The sequence below is a fragment of the Oncorhynchus masou genome, chromosome 17 (assembly GCF_036934945.1).
Source record: "Oncorhynchus masou masou isolate Uvic2021 chromosome 17, UVic_Omas_1.1, whole genome shotgun sequence".
NCBI lineage: Eukaryota > Metazoa > Chordata > Actinopteri > Salmoniformes > Salmonidae > Oncorhynchus > Oncorhynchus masou.
Genome location: NC_088228.1, coordinates 27,608,160 through 27,626,933, shown reverse-complemented (window position 1 = coordinate 27,626,933; position 18,774 = coordinate 27,608,160).

Below are 18,774 nucleotides of genomic sequence, written 5' to 3'. Positions count from 1 at the left end.
GAGAAGTCCTCAACTTCAAAACAATGTTCTCTCCATAACAAATTAAAGCTAGCTGAGCTGTACTCACTACTCCGCTTGTTTGTTGTAACTGAACGGCAAAGACACACCCAAGAAACACCCACACTCCTGCTAATCAAAGGGCTACCCAGACCCCTCTTTTACGCTGCTGCTGCTACTCTCTGTTTATAATCTATGCATAGTCACTTTAACTCTACCTACATGTATATATTACCTCAATTACCTCGACTAACCGGGGCCCCCGCACATTGACTCTGTAGCGGGCTGCTGTTTTATTATTTGTTACTTTTATTTTCTATTTAAAAAATTGTACTTATCTATTTTTTACTTAACACTTATTTTTAAACAAATTCTTAACTTCTTAAAGCATTGTTGGTTGGGCCTGAAAGTAAGCATTTCACTGTAAGTTTGTATTCAGCGTTTCTTAATAAGCATGGATGAAAAACGAGGCCAAATCAGTGATTGACCTTTAAACATTGTTTACAAAAAAATATTAAAACATTTCAACAATGTATTTGCTTTTTAAACTGTTGAATGCAGACTTCTGGTGCCAAATATATCTGTAAAAGTACACCTTGGAGAAATATGCTTGTGGCTTGTGACCATTTTGAGAAACCATATGAAACTTCTCTAAATGATAATACATAATATGACAATTTTTTTGTAAGTGCAACTTTGACATCTCTAGAGCCTGTAAAGTACAAAAGTTTTGTGCTGCACTATTGTGACCCATGGGATTAAATGGGTTATTAATTGAAAAAGCACCACAGCTGTTTTTAGTCAATCATTTCTCTGAACAGACTGTTATATATTGCGGCTCCATTTCCCTGTGAGGTCAATTTTCAGCTCTCCGGCCGTGTGATGTGATAGGCTTGGCCCCATGCTTGCAAGGGTTCCTGACACTATCATGTCCATGTTTACTCCCCTGCTCAGTTGGCCAATCACCTCTCACCACTCCTTATATCCTACTCACCCCTTTGCATCCTCCAGACCTTCTCTTAGAGGCACCGGGGAGATTCAATCATCTCTCGCCCAGCCTCCCAGCACATGGACACAAGGTGGAGTGCTGACAGGTGCGAGAGGGGCCAGATGTGCCCCTCGGACGTGAGGTCAGTGATACACTGCTGGGCGACCGGGTCGGGGTCACCTTCTGATGGGCTTGTAGTCTACTTCCCTCCTCCCCAGTGCTTTCTCTGCCCACTTCCTATTTGGCCGATACGGTGCAATAACTGTTCAAAAGTTATACATTACAGTATGTAGCTTACATTCTTCATCATTAGTACTTCTGCGATACATATTCCAATTAAGAAAACCATGTTCCACAGAGAAACACTTTGAATAACAAAGAGTAACAAATAGAGAGGTTAAGATAGAGCCGGAGAATACACATGGTGTTAGATGATAATGAGTTATCATTGGGTGGATAATTGGAATTAGAATTTAATATAGACTCTCTCTTTGTTATAGGCAGAACTTAGTGTTTTGTTTCTACTGTGTGGTAATTGCTCATAATAGACTACAGAGAATTTAAAAAACACTTCTCATTTTTATCTGCAAAGCCTACTTCTTCATCATAGTAACTATGAGTAACTTTCAGGGAAAGCAATGGGCGCACACAAACTTTGCCAGCAGTCCCCAAAAAATATTTGATTTAGGAGTGTTATGAAGCGTTTATAGACTAATTCCTGGTATTGCAGGAGTACAATTTTATTATTTCTGTCTTACGTGTCATTACCATTTCTGAGAGCACGCAGTGCCCTTGTTTGGGTGTAGGGCCTGGTCAGAGCCTGGAGGTACTGCGGTGCCGTTCCCCTTACAGCTCCGTAGGCAAGCACCATGGTCTTGTAGCGGATGCGAGCTTCAACTGGAAGCCAGTGGAGAGAGCGGAGGAGCGGGGTGACGTGAGAGAACTTGGGAAGGTTGAACACCAGACGGGCTGCGGCGTTCTGGATGAGTTGTAGGGGTTTAATGGCACAGGCAGGGAGCCCAGCCAACAGCGAGTTGCAGTAATCCAGACGGGAGATGACAAGTGCCTGGATTAGGACCTGCGCCGCTTCCTGTGTGAGGCAGGGTCGTACTCTGCGGATGTTGTAGAGCATGAACCTACAGGAACGGGCCACCGCCATGATGTTGGTTGAGAACGACAGGGTGTTGTCCAGGATCACGCCAAGGTTCTTAGCGCTCTGGGAGGAGGACACAATGGAGTTGTCAACCGTGATGGCGAGATCATGGAACGGGCAGTCCTTCCCCGGGAGGAAGAGCAGCTCCGTCTTGCCGAGGTTCAGCTTGAGGTGGTGATCCGTCATCCACACTGATATGTCTGCCAGACATGCAGAGTTGCGATTCGCCACCTGGTCATCAGAAGGGGGAAAGGAGAAGATTAATTGTGTGTCGTCTGCATAGCAATGATAGGAGAGACCATGTGAGGTTATGACAGAGCCAAGTGACTTGGTGTATAGCGAGAATAGGAGAGGGCCTAGAACAGAGCCCTGGGGGACACCAGTGGTGAGAGCGCGTGGTGAGGAGACAGATTCTCGCCACGCCACCTGGTAGGAGCGACCTGTCAGGTAGGACGCAATCCAAGCGTGGGCCGCGCCGGAGATGCCCAACTCGGAGAGGGTGGAGAGGAGGATCTGATGGTTCACAGTATCGAAGGCAGCCGATAGGTCTAGAAGGATGAGAGCAGAGGAGAGAGAGTTAGCTTTAGCAGTGCGGAGCGCCTCCGTGATACAGAGAAGAGCAGTCTCAGTTGAATGACTAGTCTTGAAACCTGACTGATTTGGATCAAGAAGGTCATTCTGAGAGAGATAGCGGGAGAGCTGGCCAAGGACGGCACGTTCAAGAGTTTTGGAGAGAAAAGAAAGAAGGGATACTGGTCTGTAGTTGTTGACATCGGAGGGATCGAGTGTAGGTTTTTTCAGAAGGGGTGCAACTCTCGCTCTCTTGAAGACGGAAGGGACGTAGCCAGCGGTCAGGGATGAGTTGATAACTACTTTTACTTCACTACATTCCCTAAGAAAATATTATACTTTTTACTCCATACATTTTCCTTGGCACCCAAAAGTACTCGTTACATTTTGAATGCTTAGCAGAACAGGAAAAGAGTCAGATTCACGCACTTATCAACCGAACATCCCTGGCCATTCCTACTGCCTCTGATCTGGAGGACTCATTAAACACACATGCTTGCTTGTAAATGATTTTTCCACCACTGGTATACAGTGGGGTCTGAAATTATTGACACCCTTGATAAAGATTAGCAATAAATACTCTATAAAATAAATAATTCAAATACTTAGCTATATTGAATGTTCAACAAAATTGGGAAATTATATTTTATACCAATACAATTGCTCAGAGAAAGAGATTTTGCTAAACAAGTAATATACTGTATTTCTTTATCAAAATGGTTGGGGTCAAAATGATTGACACCCCTAAAGCATTGTATAAATAAAATTGACTATTTTATTTGGTCCCATATTCCTATCATGCAATGACTACATCAAGCTTGTGACTCTACAAACATTTTCAGTTAGTTTTGGTTGTGTTTCGAACATTTTGTGCCCAATAGATAAATGCAAGGTAAATAACGTATTGTGTCATTTTGGATATATTTTTAGTATAAATAAGAATATATGTTTTTAAACAATTGTACATTCATGTGGATGCTACCATGATTATGGATAATCCTGAAATAATGAGTGTCACGCCCTGGCCATAGTTTACTTTATATGTTTCTATGTTTTGGTTGGTCAGGGTGTGATCTGAGTGGACATTCTATGTTGGATGTCTTGTTTGTCTATTTCTGTGTTTGGCCTGATATGGTTCTCAATCAGGGGCAGGTGTTAGTCATTGTGTCACGAATCCCACTTCCTGAGTCTGTGTTTGCCTATGTTTCTGTCCTGGAGTGTGTTTCCGGTGTCCTGGAACGCACCCTGTCTGGTTGCCGGGCGAATTAGCTTGTTGGGAGATCGATGTTCACCCGCACCTGTATCCCATCATCACCTCTCCCCTTCAATAGCTCTGACCTGACATCCATTCCCTGCCGGATCGTTAGCCATGAACACCATTCACCCGGAACCCATACCCCATCCCTGTCTGCTCGTCGCCAGTGTGTTGTTATCCATTGGATCTGCCTATCCACTCCCATCAACCCACCTCCGCTGCCCGCTCCTCCACCCGGAACTATCTACCTCCACGTTCTCATTGATTAATAAATACTCACCATCTTTATACTCACCTTGTCCTGGTCTGCTTCTGGGTCCAATTCTGGTAAACCCTGACAGAACGATCCGGCCCGTGATGAACCCAGCGGACCTGGACTCCGTTTGCCATACAATTACCCAGCAGGAGAAGATGTTGGGACAACACAACACGGCGCTACACGAGATAGCGGGTTCAATCCGGAACTTATCGGATAGATTAACGAGTATCCAGGATCAGCTCAGGTTGCCGGCGGATCATCCACCACCTGTTTCACCCATATCACCTGCCGATTCGGGAGCGGGTTCCTTCCGTGAGCCCAAGGTTCTGACACCGGAGAAGTACGAGGGAGATCTGGGAGGATGCCGTTCATTTCTTTTACAGTGTGGGTTAGTTTTTGATCTGCAGCCCTACTCTTACGCCACAGATAAGGCTAGGATAGCTTTTGTTATTGAGCTGCTGCGTGGTAGAGCTCTGGAATGGGCTTCTGCTGTTTGGGAACGACGGGACACATGCATGACGTCATACCAGGGTTTCACGGCAGAGATGAGAAAGCTTTTTGACCATCCAGTCCGAGGTAAGGACGCAGCTAAACGTTTGTTCTCTCTTCGCCAAGGAGCTCGCAGTGTGGCAGACTTTGTGATAGAATTCAGGACATTGGCTGTTTTTTACCAGGGGTTGTCGGAGCAACTCAAGGACGAGCTGATCTCCTATCCAGAGCCTAGTGACCTAGATAGTTTGGTCACCTTAGCTATTCGGGTAGATAATAGAGTCCGAGAGAGAAGGAGGGAGAAGCAGTGGGGTCCATCTAATCAATCTGAGACTCGGTTACCATTCGGTTCAGGAAGTGGACCAGAACGGGTTGATCATTTTCCCTCACACGGGATTAGTGGAGGAGTCCTGCCGCCAGATCCTGAACCTATGCAAGTGGGGCGGCACGGGTTAACTAAGGACGAGCGCCAACGTAGACGTGAGACCAACAGCTGCCTCTACTGTGGTAGCTCGGGACATTACATCTCTGTTTGTCCTCAGCGCCCGTTAAACTGCTCGGCTCGTTAAGTTTGGGAGGTTTGTTAGCGAGCCAGTTTCAACCTCTCAAGATCCCTGTCAGACCTCGTTTTCCTGCTACCCTCATAAATAAGAATCAGAGTTTAGAGATTAACGCTTTCATCGATTCAGGTGCCGATGACAGCTTCATTGATGCCGACTTAGTGGAACAGCTGGGGCTTTCCAAGGAGCAATTACCGGAAGCCATTGAAGCAACCACTCTGAATGGCAGTAGTCTGGCACGGATCACTATGAGGACCGAACCGGTTAAGATGTTGTTGTCGGGGAATCATTCAGAGGTTATTTATTTTTTCATTTTGCCTTCCCCCCATGTTCCCCTGGTTCTTGGATACCCCTGGCTAAGAGAACACAATCCTTCATTCGATTGGGTGACTGGTAAGGTAACTAGTTGGAGCATTGAGTGCCATGCTAAATGCCTCAGGACTGCCTGTTCTCATGCTGTTTCCAGTCGGGTCAGTGAGTCTGCTCCTCTTGATTTGTCCCTGGTTCCTGAAACATATCACGAGTTGGGTGAGGTGTTCAGTAAGCAGAAAGCTCAGTCACTTCCTCCCCACCGACCTTATGATTGTACAATTAAGCTGTTCCCTGGAGCTGCCTTTCCCAAGGGACGGTTATACAGTATTTCTCAACCTGAGCGGGAAGCCCTGGAGACCTACATAAAGGAGTCTCTTGCTGCAGGTCTCATTCGTCCCTCGTCATCACCCCTGGGAGCCAGAATTTTCTGTTGGACTCCTGAGGCAGACCGAGCATTTCTGAACTTGAAGAGCCGATTCACCAACACGCCGATTCTCTCTCAACCTGACACTTCCCATCAGTTTGTTGTTGAGGTGGACGCGTCTGATGTGGGGGTGGGCGCCATCCTGTCCCAGCGTAGCTCCACTGACAGTAAACTCCATCCCTGCGCCTTCTACCCTTGTCGTCTTTCACCAGCTGAGAGAAACTACGATGTGGGTAACCGGGAGCTTCTCGCTGTGAAGCTTGCCTTGGAGGAGTGGCGTCACTGGTTGGAGGGAGCGGAGCAACAGTTTGTGGTCTGGACTGACCACAAGAATCCGGCTTACGTGCAATCGGCTAAACGTCTCAACTCCCGTCAGGCCAGGTGGGCTTTGTTTTTTGGACGCTTCAATTTTTCCCTGACGTTCCGACCTGGGTCGAAGAACGGCAAAGCGGAGCCTTGTCCCGGATGTTCTCCAAGACGGATGAGAGTGGGGCCAAGACTGAGACGATTCTTCCCCAGAACCTTGTCGTGGGAGCTGTTACATGAAGGATTGAGGAGGAGGTGATGGCGGCCCTTCGGACGCAGCCCGGCCCCGGTAACGGTCCACCCGGTCGGTTGTTCGTGCCTGAGTCGGTCCGTTCTGCTGTTCTTTAGTGGTCCCACGCCAGCAAGATAGCTTGTCACCCTGGCGTTGCTCGGACTATGGCGCTACTGCGCAGACGATTTTGGTGGCCTGCCATGGGAGAAGATACCCGGAGGTTTGTTGCCGCATGTCCTGTTTGTGCTCAGAACAAAAGTACCAATCGGCCCAGCTCTGGTCTTCTTCACCCCCTACCAATTCCTCAGCGACCTTGGTCGCATCTGGCCCTGGATTTTGTCACGGGATTGCCCCCTTCTTTTGGGAACACGGTCATTCTGACCATTCTGGACAGATTCAGCAAGTTTGCTCATTTTGTCCCTCTCTCCAAGCTTCCATCTGCCACGGAGACGTCCGAGATCCTGGTTAGGGAGGTTTTCAGGGTCCACGGATTGCCCAGTGACATTGTTTCTGACCGTGGTCCTCAGTTTACCTCTGCTGTCTGGAGATCCTTCTGTTTGGCCATTGGAGGTACAGTCAGTCTCACTTCTGGATTTCACCCACAATCTAATGGTCAGGCGGAGATAGCCAACCAGAAGATGGAGTCCATGCTGCGTTGTCTTGTCTCCTCTGATCCCTTTCTTGGTCATCTCAATTACCCTGGGTTGAGTATGCCCATAATACCCTTCCTTCATCTGCCACTGGGATGTCCCCCTTCCAATGCCTGTACAGATACCAACCTCCCTTGTTTCCTTCTCAGGAGAGGGATCTTTCGGTTCCTTCTGTCCAGGCCCACATTCGTCGTTGCCACCGGACCTGGCATCAGGCCAGGAAGGTCCTCCTTAGAGTTTCTGACCGGTATCAGATCCAGGCAAATCGTCGCCGTATTCCTGCTCCCGCTTATACCATCGGAGATAAGGTTTGGTTGGCTACACGGGATCTTCCTCTACGGACTGAGTTGAGGAAACTGTCACCAAGGTTCATTGGTCCGTTTGTGGTGGAGAGAATCATTAACCCTGTTGTGGTCCGACTCAAATTGCCGGCAACGCTTCGAGTACACCCCACCTTTCATGTCTCCTGCCTCAAGCCGGTTCTACTCAGTCCTCTGTTGCACCCTCCTCCTCGTCCTCCTCCTCCTCGGATGATCGGAGGTGGTCCTGCCTACACGGTGCGCCGCATAATGGATTCCAGACGGCGGGGTCGAGGTTTCCAATATCTCGTGGATTGGGAAGGATATGGTCCAGAGGAGAGGAGTTGGATTCCTCGGCGTCAGATCCTTGATGACGACCTGCTTCGTGACTTCTACCGCCTCCACCCTGGCGCTCCAGGTAGTCCGCCCGGTGGCGTTCGTCAGAGGGGGGGGGGGGGGGGGTACTGTCACGAATCCCGCTTCCTGAGTCTGTGTTTGCCTGTGTTTCTGTCCTGGAGTGTGTTTCCGGTGTCCTGGAACGCACCCTGTCTGGTTGCCGGGCGAATTAGCTTGTTGGGAGATCGATGTTCACCCGCACCTGTATCCCATCAGTAATCTGCACACCTGTCCTGATCATCACCCCTTCAAAAGCTCTGACCTGACATCCATTCCCTGCCGGATCGTTAGCCATGAACACCATTCAACCGGAACCCATACCCCATCCCCGTCTGCTCGTCGCCAGTGTGTTGTTATCCATTGGATCTGCCTATCCACTCCCATCAATCCACCTCCGCTGCCCGCTCCTCCACCCGGAACTATCTAGCTCCACGTTCTCATTGATTAATAAATACTCACCATCTTTATACTCACCTTGTCCTGGTCTGCTTCTGGGTCCAATTCTGGTAAACCCTGACACATTGTCTCTGATTGGGAACCATATTTAGGTAGCCTGGGTTTCACTGTGTGTTTGTGGGTGATTGTTCCTGTCTCTGTGTTTTGCACCAGATAGGGCTGTTTTCGGTTTTCGTACGTTTGTTATTTTGTTAGTTTAATCGTGTATAGTTTCCTTATTAAATAAAATGAATCACAACTACGCTGCATTTTGGTCCGCTCCTCCTTCCCACAACGAAAGCCGTGACAATGAGTGAGAAAGTTAGAGGGTCAAAGATCGTACCCCGAAGGCATACTATCCTCTCACCATTACCAATAATAGGAGAGGTTAGCATGTCTTGGGAGTATGATCTTTGACCCTCTGTAACTTTTTCTCTCATCATTATTCACTATTCATTCAGGATTATCCGTAATCATGGTAGAATCCACATTAATGAAGAATGTAGTTCAGAGCAGAAAACGCGTCAATTAACTACAATGCCCACAATCCATTGCGCAGGTACTGCCTGCTTTGTTATTCCCATATATGTACAATAGATGACTGATAATGGTGGGCGCTGTGTTGAAACCACAACCATTCCATTTTAGCACTCCTACACCATCATAAAAAATATTTTGCAAGCTATAGAAATGTACTCAAAACCGATTAGAGGGATATAGACAGTTTGTGAGAACTCTACCCCATTGACAGTTGTAGAACTTGGGAATTAGCAGTCTTGAAAGTATGCCCTATATATTTTGAAGAACTACTACGATTGTGATTTCGTCAGATAGCTTTGCAGCTACTAGCTTGCCAGCTAGCTAGCTACTAGCCACACTTAATAGGATGACTCGTTGAGGAGCACAGAGATAAAGTTTTAGATGGTTGTCTGGCTGGCTGGTGTCTTGTTTTGCTCGCTTTGTACAAAATAATAAAATGCAGTACGACAGGATCTTTCTAAAGGCGGCTCTTTATTAGCTAGCTATAACTGGCATGTTCATGTGTCTCCGGCCATGATCAACTGAAAAAGACCTCACGACCTGGATGGTAATTCACCAATCATAGCGCAGTATGAAACGACGGTAAAATGCAACCAATTACAATTCAGCATGTTGACACATATGATATTACAGCTGGCTGCTACTGCCTGGGCAGAGATGATGACAAATAAATGAAATAATAGAAGTCATAAAAAAAGTTAAGACAATGGGAGTTTTTTAATGTTTTGGCAATTGAATGTTCTCAATATTTGGCTTTGGAATTCCAATTAGAAAGCAAAAAAAAATTTAATGTTGTTTTTTAAAATCAAAACCAAACTGTGAAAACATTTTTTTTTAACCGAAACAAAACCGAACCGACCTGAAAAAGAACTAATCGCTCAGTCCTACCAAGTTAGGCCTAACATTTCTCCGTGTGCCCAAGGATTTACTTTGTTTTCTCTGGTAGAAGATTGACAAAACATGAAGAAACTAGCCAAAGATGACTCATAATCTTGTTATTTTCAGTAAGACTGCATTATAACCGGAATCTTTATGCATATCTCAGTGGCCGTGACATACTCAAATCGTTCACTCATTAGCACTGCCCCTTTCATGATTTAATAGATTGAAAACACTCAAAGCTGAGCGGCACATATTAGCTTTCAATAGCTCCTTGATTTGAATAATATTCAAATAAACACATCAGGGCTTGGCCCTCGACTCGAGTGCCTAGCTCTTCCTCTCAAATATCAAAGATCAAGACAAATATCTCAATTGCTGTTTATTATGTGCTAGATCTTAGTCAGGGGGCCGGGAGACATGTTGAGGTGTGTCGTAGTTTGGATGCCCACTGTGTACAACCTTACTTTTTCTATCAATCCTACATATATACTACAGTACCTTGCGCACATCATAACCCATCATAACCCCTGTTGTACTAAGGAACACCTTATTTTCATGTAAATAAACTGGTCATTATATTTTAAATTTGGAGGAAAAGTAAGTAGTAGCCTTTGGACATGTCTTAGAACTGGACCTCTACCAGCACCAGTCCGTACACAGTGCATTCTGAAAGTATCGACATTGTGTTAAATTACAGCCTTATTCTAAAATGTATTAAATGCATTTTTCCCCCATCAATCTGCACACGAAACCTCATAATGACAAACAAAAAACAGTTTTTTAGAAAGTATATATAAAAAATAAATAGTAATACCTTATTTACATAAGTATTCAGACCCTTCGCTATGAGACTCGAAATTGAGCTCAGGTGCATCCTGTTTCCATTGATCATCCTTGAGACGTTTCTACAACTTGATTGGAGTCCACCTGTGGTAAATTCAATTGATTTGACATCATTTGGAAAGGTACACACTTGTCTATATTAGCTCCCACAGTTGACAGTGCATGTCACAGCAAAAACCAAGCCCTGAGGTCGAAGGAATTGTCCGTAGAGCTGCGAGACAGGATTGTGTAGAGGCACAGATCTGGGGAAGAGTAACAACAAAATGTCTGCAGCATTGAAGGTCCCTAAGAACACAATTGCCTCCATCATTCTTAAATGGATAAAGTTTGGAACCACCAAGTCTCTTACTAGAGCTGGCTACCCGGCCAAACTGAACAATTGGGGGAGAAGGGATTTGGTCAGGGAGGTGGCCAAGAACCCGATGGCCACTGACAGAGCTCCAGAGTTCCACTATGGAGATGGGAGAACCTTCCAGAAGGATAACCATCTCTGCAGCACTTCTCCAATCAGGCCTTTATGGTAGAGTGGTCAGACAGAAGCCACTCCTCAGTAAAAGGTACATGACAGCCCGCTTGGAGTTTGCCAAAAGGAACCTAAAGGACTCAGACTATGAGAAACAAGATTCCCTGGTCTGGTGAAACCAAGACTTACTCGTTGGCCTGAATGCCATGCGTCATGTCTGGAGGAAACCTGTCACCATCTCTACGTTGAAGCATGGTGGTGGCAGCATCATACTGTGTGGATATTTTTCAGCATCAGGTACTGGGATACTAGTCAGGATCGAAGGAAAGATGAATGGAGCAAATTACAGAGAGATCCTTGATGAAAACCTTCTCCAGAGCGCTCAGGACCTCAGACTGGGGTGAAGGTTCACCTTCCAACAGGACAACAACCCTAAGTACACAGCCAAGACAACGCAGGAGTGGCTTTGACAAGTCTCTAAATATCCTTGAGTGGCCCAGCCAGAGCCCGGACTTGAACCCAGTCGAACATCTCTGGAGAGACCTGAAAATAGCTGTGCCACAATTCCCCCCATCCAACCTGACCGAGAAGGTGAGAAACCCCCCAAATACGATAGTGACAGGCTTGTAGCATCATACCCAAGAAGACTAAAGGCTGTGATCGCTGCCAAAAGTCCTTCAACAAAGTATTGAGTCAAGGATCTGAATACTTATGTAAATGTGATATTTCAGTTTTAAATTATTATACATTCACAAAAATGTCTAAAAACCTGTTTTTGCTTTGTCAATATGAGGTATTGTGTGTAGATTGATGAAAAAAATCGATTTAATCCATTTTAGAGTAAGGCTGTGACGTAACAAAATGTGGAAAAAGTCAAGGGGTCTGAATACTTTACAAATGCAGTGCTCAGGGGAGAGGGCAAGTTTGGCCTGGTGGTTTGTAACACACAAGCCTCCTGGAGGCCCGCACAGGATCTCTCAGCATGGGAGGAGAACCAGGAAGAGCCAGCACCTACGGTATGAGATATTTCAACATGGTGCATGCCTCCAATGTCTCCATGGACTGTACTGTGGCAACCAAATCCTCATACAAGTTTAATACATGTGTTCTACTAATCAAACCAACCAGGCTGTAAACCTGGAGATTGGAGAAATATCCATATACTCTGTAAGAGAGCAATGAAATTCAACCCAAAAATTGGAGACACCTTGGAAAAGCCACGCACGCTTCCCCCATGTTGGAAAGATTCAGAATTTCCTCAATGCCGGCCATAAAAATTTGCCCACATTTAAGCTATTGTTGATATTTCACACAATGTTGGGGTAAATGTTTGTTTGGATGTCTATTCCAATATATGTTCATGTGATCATCACCAATCAACTTCATTAAAGTACAGATCAACTATAATGTGAAATTCACCTCACTAGCAAGCATGCTAGATAATGCTAGGTATTGTAATGAGTGCGCTGAGAGTTGGGAAGCAAGTATAGCGAGTGAGTGTTTTAATAAATGAACAAAACAATAAACACGAAACTCAAACAACGCACTGACATGAAAACAGTCAATAACACCTGAGGAAAGCACCAAAGGGAGTGACCGATATAGGGAAGATAATCAAGGATGTGATGGAGTCCAGGTGAGTGTCATGAGGTGCTGGTGTGCTTGACGATGGTGACAGGTGTGCGGGATAATCAGCAGCCTGATGACCTAGAGGCCAGAGAGGGAGGATACGTGACAGGTATCAAAAGGCAATCCAGTAGACACTGGAAGCTATAGTGAACGTCAATTGGTCAATAGCACCGAAATGTCAGTGTATTTGCGTAAAGTTAAACTTCACTTCTGTTCTCGCTCCCTCGCCCATGCTCACATTGCCCAACGGTCCCCCGCCCACTTTGCTTCCCATCATTGAAAATGATTGGGGCTTCCGTTGTTTTATCGCCCACATCATGTTATGTGAATATGGTCTGCTACACTGAAAAACGGCTTTACCTACCATCACCGATTTCTATATGGCTAGCTTTGCTACCAGCTTATACGAACATGAGTTAGAATTTGGCAGTCAGTTTTTCTAATCCTAAATAATATCTAGCAAAAACAGCCGAATATATCAACATCGGATTTTATTAACTACATTGTGGGCCTGTTAGAATGTTATTCAAATAACTCTTTCCATCTCTACTTCTCTCTCTCTCTCGGAGAGAGGGCTTTTCAGAGAGGATTTTTTTTTTCTCGCAATATGCTACCAATTATTCAGTAAGGTTCTGGAGAATACTAAAGAGAGGCAGGGCATGTGAGGATATCAAAGATAAAACGAATACTTTGTCCTGCAGCACCATTATATTTCATGTTGCTCTGCCGTCAATACATTTTAAAGAAGATGCATTACTGTCCAATTAATATCCTAAATACAAATGTTACATGTAAGTCTGACTGATTAATGCCTTTTAACAACTTACTAAAATGTGTATTAATAACATTATTTAATCATCTATTAATAAGTGGTCATTAAAAACGTAAAAATATTGCTTCCCTAATGCTAAACCTTTCTTCTGAACTGATGAAGGTTTCTCTTCAGTACCAAAACCATCACTATTACACCCTTCAAGGCAGCTGTGGAAAGACACACTGACCCTGTTTCCAACATGTATCACCGTGGTAACATCTGTCTGTATGACAGCCAGGTGATAGACACGTGACTAAAGCTGCCTCTAAGTCCCTGTTAGCCAAGTGGTAAGGTTCTCTAAGTCGCCTCTGAGCTGTAAAACAAATTGCTCACACACCCGAAACCTTTCCCAGTCTAAGTAGGAGTACGCCAGCACGAACATGTGCAGCTGATGGAGGGAAAGGAGACAGTTTTTTATAGCAGTCAATCGAAAACTGCTTCAATCCGGAAAACAGAACAGGGCTCCTACGCATTAACATAAACATTGATAATTACTTCTTCTCACAGGGAAAGGGGGCCCACAACATGTTTTCCACAATAGCAGGTACAATATCCAATTATGTACAGATGTTAACTTCACACAGCACTGCTTCGCTCACATCTGTTTGTTAGAGGGAGAGCTCATTAGGACAAGGGAGTTTTAAACCCCTACCATCAAACACAGCTTGGCACATTTTATGACAGCATGTTGAGCATTTACAACAAGCATCCCTGACTCTTGTAAAATTTGGGGTCTTTGGAGTTGATGACTTTAGAGAAGTCTTGTAACGATTGTCTTCGGGAGAAAGAGAGGAGGACCAAAGCGCAGCGTGGTAAGTGTTCATAATTTTAATTAAAGAAAGCACTAAACACTGAATCAATACAAAAATAACAAAATGAACGAATGAAACGAAACAGTCCTGTCTGGTGACATACACACGTGTTACGAATCCCTTTTGGCTCGACAGTCTAGGGGGGATGGTATTGAGACCCGTAACATGCAAACTCATGCAAATTATAATTGTGACAAAGTAAAAGTGAGAACGAAATAACCAGGACAACTGAAATCTACCGTGAAACTCAAGGTTTATTTGAAAACACACGATAATGGGGGGAGCAGGAAAAGGGGCTGAGCTGGACCCAAGAAAAGAAACAATAAGTATTAAAAAAAAACCTAAGCTAGACTAGCCTACTTTAACAACAGCTAACTAACTAACCAAAAATACAGTGGGTGGTCCGCCCAGTTCTAACTAGTGTATTTAACAAAGTCTACCTACGGGTAGTGTATGCCCATGGGCGACTTGTCTTGGTTTCCCCTTTTCCCACCAGCAATCAAACACAAACACCATAACCAAAACAATACTCACAGGTGATGACAAAGTGCTATGGAGGTGCTCAAACAAAAGAGAGGTTAATACACAACGAGAGAGTGAAACACAGAGACCTACAGACATGGCATTTACAGAGAGATTGAGCTCTAGAGCAAATAACTGACAGGGATTTTAAACCAAGGGAAAGGAACTGTGATAGGGTAGGAAAACAGGAGGAGGTGTGTCTTCTGATTGATGATTGATTGGTGACTGATTGGGGAGTGATGATTTTCACCTGTGAGGGGAGAAGGAGAGAAAAGAACACAGGATACACACACACACAGGATACACACACAGGATACTGGTATCCGTAACAACACGTAACACAAAGACAGAAAATAAACACCCACAAAACCCAGGTGGAAAAAGGCTACCTAAGTATGATTCTCAATCAGAGACAACTAACGACACCTGCCTCTGATTGAGAACCATACTAGACCGAACACAGAAACCAAACATAGAAAAACAAACAGACTGCCCACACCAACTCACGCCCTAACCATATAAACAAAGACAAAACAAAGGAACTGAGGTCAGAACATGACGGTACCCCCCCCCCAAAGGTGCGGACTCCAGCCGCAAAACCTGAACCTATAGGGGAGGGTCTGGGTGGGCATCTATCCGTGGTGGTGGCTCTGGCGCGGGACGTGGACCCCACTTCACCACAGTTTTTCTCTGCCTCCTCAACCACCCCCAGGGCCTCTTACGAGCGGCGACCCTCGCCGCCGAACTCCGATTGGGGACACTAACCATGGGTCCTGAATTGACGGAAGATTCCGGCAGCGCCGGATAGGCGGGAGACTCCGGCAGCGCCGGATAGGCGGGAGACCCCGGCAGCGCCGGATAGGCGGGAGACTCCGGCAGCGCCAGAGGGAAGGATGAATCCCGCAGTGTGGGACAGGCGGGAGACTCCGGCAGCGCGGGACAGGCGGGAGACTCCGGCAGCGCGGGACAGGCGGGAGACTCTGGCAGCGCCGGACAGTCGGGAAGCTCCGGGAGCTCTGGAGTGAAGGGCAATTCTGGCATCGCCGGCATGACAGGCAGCTCTGGCAGCTCCTGGCTGACTGACGGCTCAGGACAGACTGGCGGCTCTGGCGGCTCAGGACAGACTGGCGGCTCTGGCGGCTCAGGACAGACTGGCGGCTCAGGACAGACGGGAGACTCTGGTGGCTCAGGACAGACGGGAGACTCTGGCGGCTCAGGACAGACGGGAGACTCTGGCGGCTCAGGACAGACGGGAGACTCTGGCGGCTCAGGACAGACGGGAGACTCTGGCGGCTCAGGACAGACGGGAGACTCTGGCGGCTCAGGACAGACGGGAGACTCTGGCGGCTCAGGACAGACGGGAGACTCTGGCGGCTCAGGACAGACGGGAGACTCTGGCGGCTCAGGACAGACGGGAGACTCTGGCGGCTCAGGACAGACGGGAGACTCTGGCGGCTCAGGACAGACGGGAGACTCTGGCGGCTCAGGACAGACGGGAGACTCTGGCGGCTCAGGACAGACGGGAGACTCTGGCAGCGCTGGAGAGGAAGGCTCTGACAGCACTAGACAGGTGGGAGCACTTGTAGGGAGAAGACGGAGAGACAGCCTGGTGCGGAGGGCTGCCACCAGAGGGCTGGTGCGTGGAGGTGGCACTGGATAGACCGGACCGTGCAAGCGCACTGGAGCTCTTGAGCACCGAGCCTGCCCAACCTTACCTGGTTGAATGCTCCCCGTAGCCAGGCCAATGCGGCGAGGTGGAATAGCCCGCACTGGGCTGTGCTGGCGAACCGGGGACACCATGCGTAAGGCTGGTGCCATGTACGCCGGCCCAAGGAGACGCACTGGAGACCAGATGCGTAGAGCTGGCTTCATGGCACCTGGCTCGATGCCCACTCTAGCCCAGCCGATACGAGGAGCTGGAATGTACCGCACACGCACCGAGGACACCGTGCGCTCCACCGCATAACACGGTGCCTGCCCGGTCCCTCTCGCTCTCCGGTAAGCACGGGGAGTTGTCTCCTACCTGCCTTAGCCACGCTCCCTGTGTGCCCCCCCAATACATTTTTGGGGCTGCCTCTCGGGCTTCCTTGCCAGCCGTGTTCCCTCGTATCGCTGGCTCCTCTCTACGGCGGCCTCTGCTCTCCTAGCTGCCTCCACCTGTTCCCGTGGGAGGCGATCCCTTCTAGCCAGGACCTCCTCCCATGTGTAGCAACCCTTGCCATCCAAAACGTCCTCCTATGTCCAGGGGTCCTGACATCGCTGCTGCTGCTGCCCATTACCATGCTGCTTGGTCCTTTTGTGGTGGGTATTTCTGTAACGATCGTCTTCGGAGAAAGAGAGAAGGACCAAAGCGTGTGGTAAGTGTTCATAATTGTAATTAAAGAAAGCACTGAACACAAAAATAACAAATAACAAATAACAAAATGAACGAACGAAACCAAACAGTCCTGTCTGGTGACATACACACGTCACACAAAGACAGAAAATAAACACCCACAAACCCAGGTGGAAAAAGGCTACCTAAGTATGATTCTCAATCAGAGACAACTAACGACACCTGCCTCTGATTGAGAACCATACTAGGCCGAACACAGAAACCAAACATAGAAAAACAAACAGACTTGCCCACCCCAACTCAGCTGTTCAGTGAAGCTAGAAACCATTATACACAGGCAGTTAGAAAAGCCAAGGCTAGCTTTTTCAAGCAGAAATTTGCTTCCTGCAACACTAACTCAAAAAAGTTTGGGGACACTGTAAAGTCCATGGAGAATAAGAACACCTCCTCCCAGCTGCCCACTGCACTGAAGATAGGAAACACTGTCACCACTGATAAATCCACCATAATTGAGAATTTCAATAAGCATTTTTCTACGGCTGGCCATGCTTTCCACCTGGCTACTCCTACCCCGGTCAACAGCACTGCACCCCCCACCGCAACTCGCCCAAGCCTTCCCCATTTCTCCTTCTCCCAAATCCGTTCAGCTGATGTTCTGAAAGAGCTGCAAAATCTGGACCCCTACAAATAACCCGGGCTAGACAATCTGGACCCTTTCTTTCTAAAATTATCTGCCGAAATTGTTGCCACCCCCATTACTAGCCTGTTCAACCTCTCTTTCGTGTCATCTGAGATCCCCAAAGATTGGAAAGCAGCTGCGGTCATCCCCCTCTTCAAAGGGGGGGACACTCTTGACCCAAACTGCTACAGACCTATATTTACATTTACATTTAAGTCATTTAGCAGACGCTCTTATCCAGAGCGACTTACAAATTGGATCTATCCTACCATGCCTTTCTAAGGTCTTCGAAAGCCAAGTCAACAAACAGATTACCGACCATTTCGAATCTCACCATACCTTCTCTGCTATGCAATCTGGTTTCAGAGCTGGTCATGGGTGCACCTCAGCCACGCTCAAGGTCCTAAACGCTATCTTAACCGCCATCGATAAGAAACATTACTGTGCAGCCGTGTTCATTGATCTGTCCAAGGCTTTCGACTCTGTCAATCACCACATCCTCATCGGCAGACTCGACAGCCTTGGTTTCTCAAATGATTGCCTCGCCTGGTTCACCAACTACTTCTCTGATAGAGTTCAGTGTGTCAAATCGGAGGGTCTGCTGTCCGGACCTCTGGCAGTCTCTATGGGGGTGCCACAGGGTTCAATTCTTGGACAGACTCTCTTCTCTGTATACCAATGAGGTCGCTCTTGCTGCTGGTGAGTCTCTGATCCACCTCTACGCAGACGACACCATTCTGTATAACTCTGGCCCTTCTTTGGACACTGTGTTAACAACCCTCCAGGCAAGCTTCAATGCCATACAACTCTCCTTCCATGGCCTCCAATTGCTCTTAAATACAAGTAAAACTAAATGCATGCTCTTCAACCGATTGCTACCCGCACCTGCCCGCCTGTCCAACATCACTACTCTGGACGGCTCTGATTTAG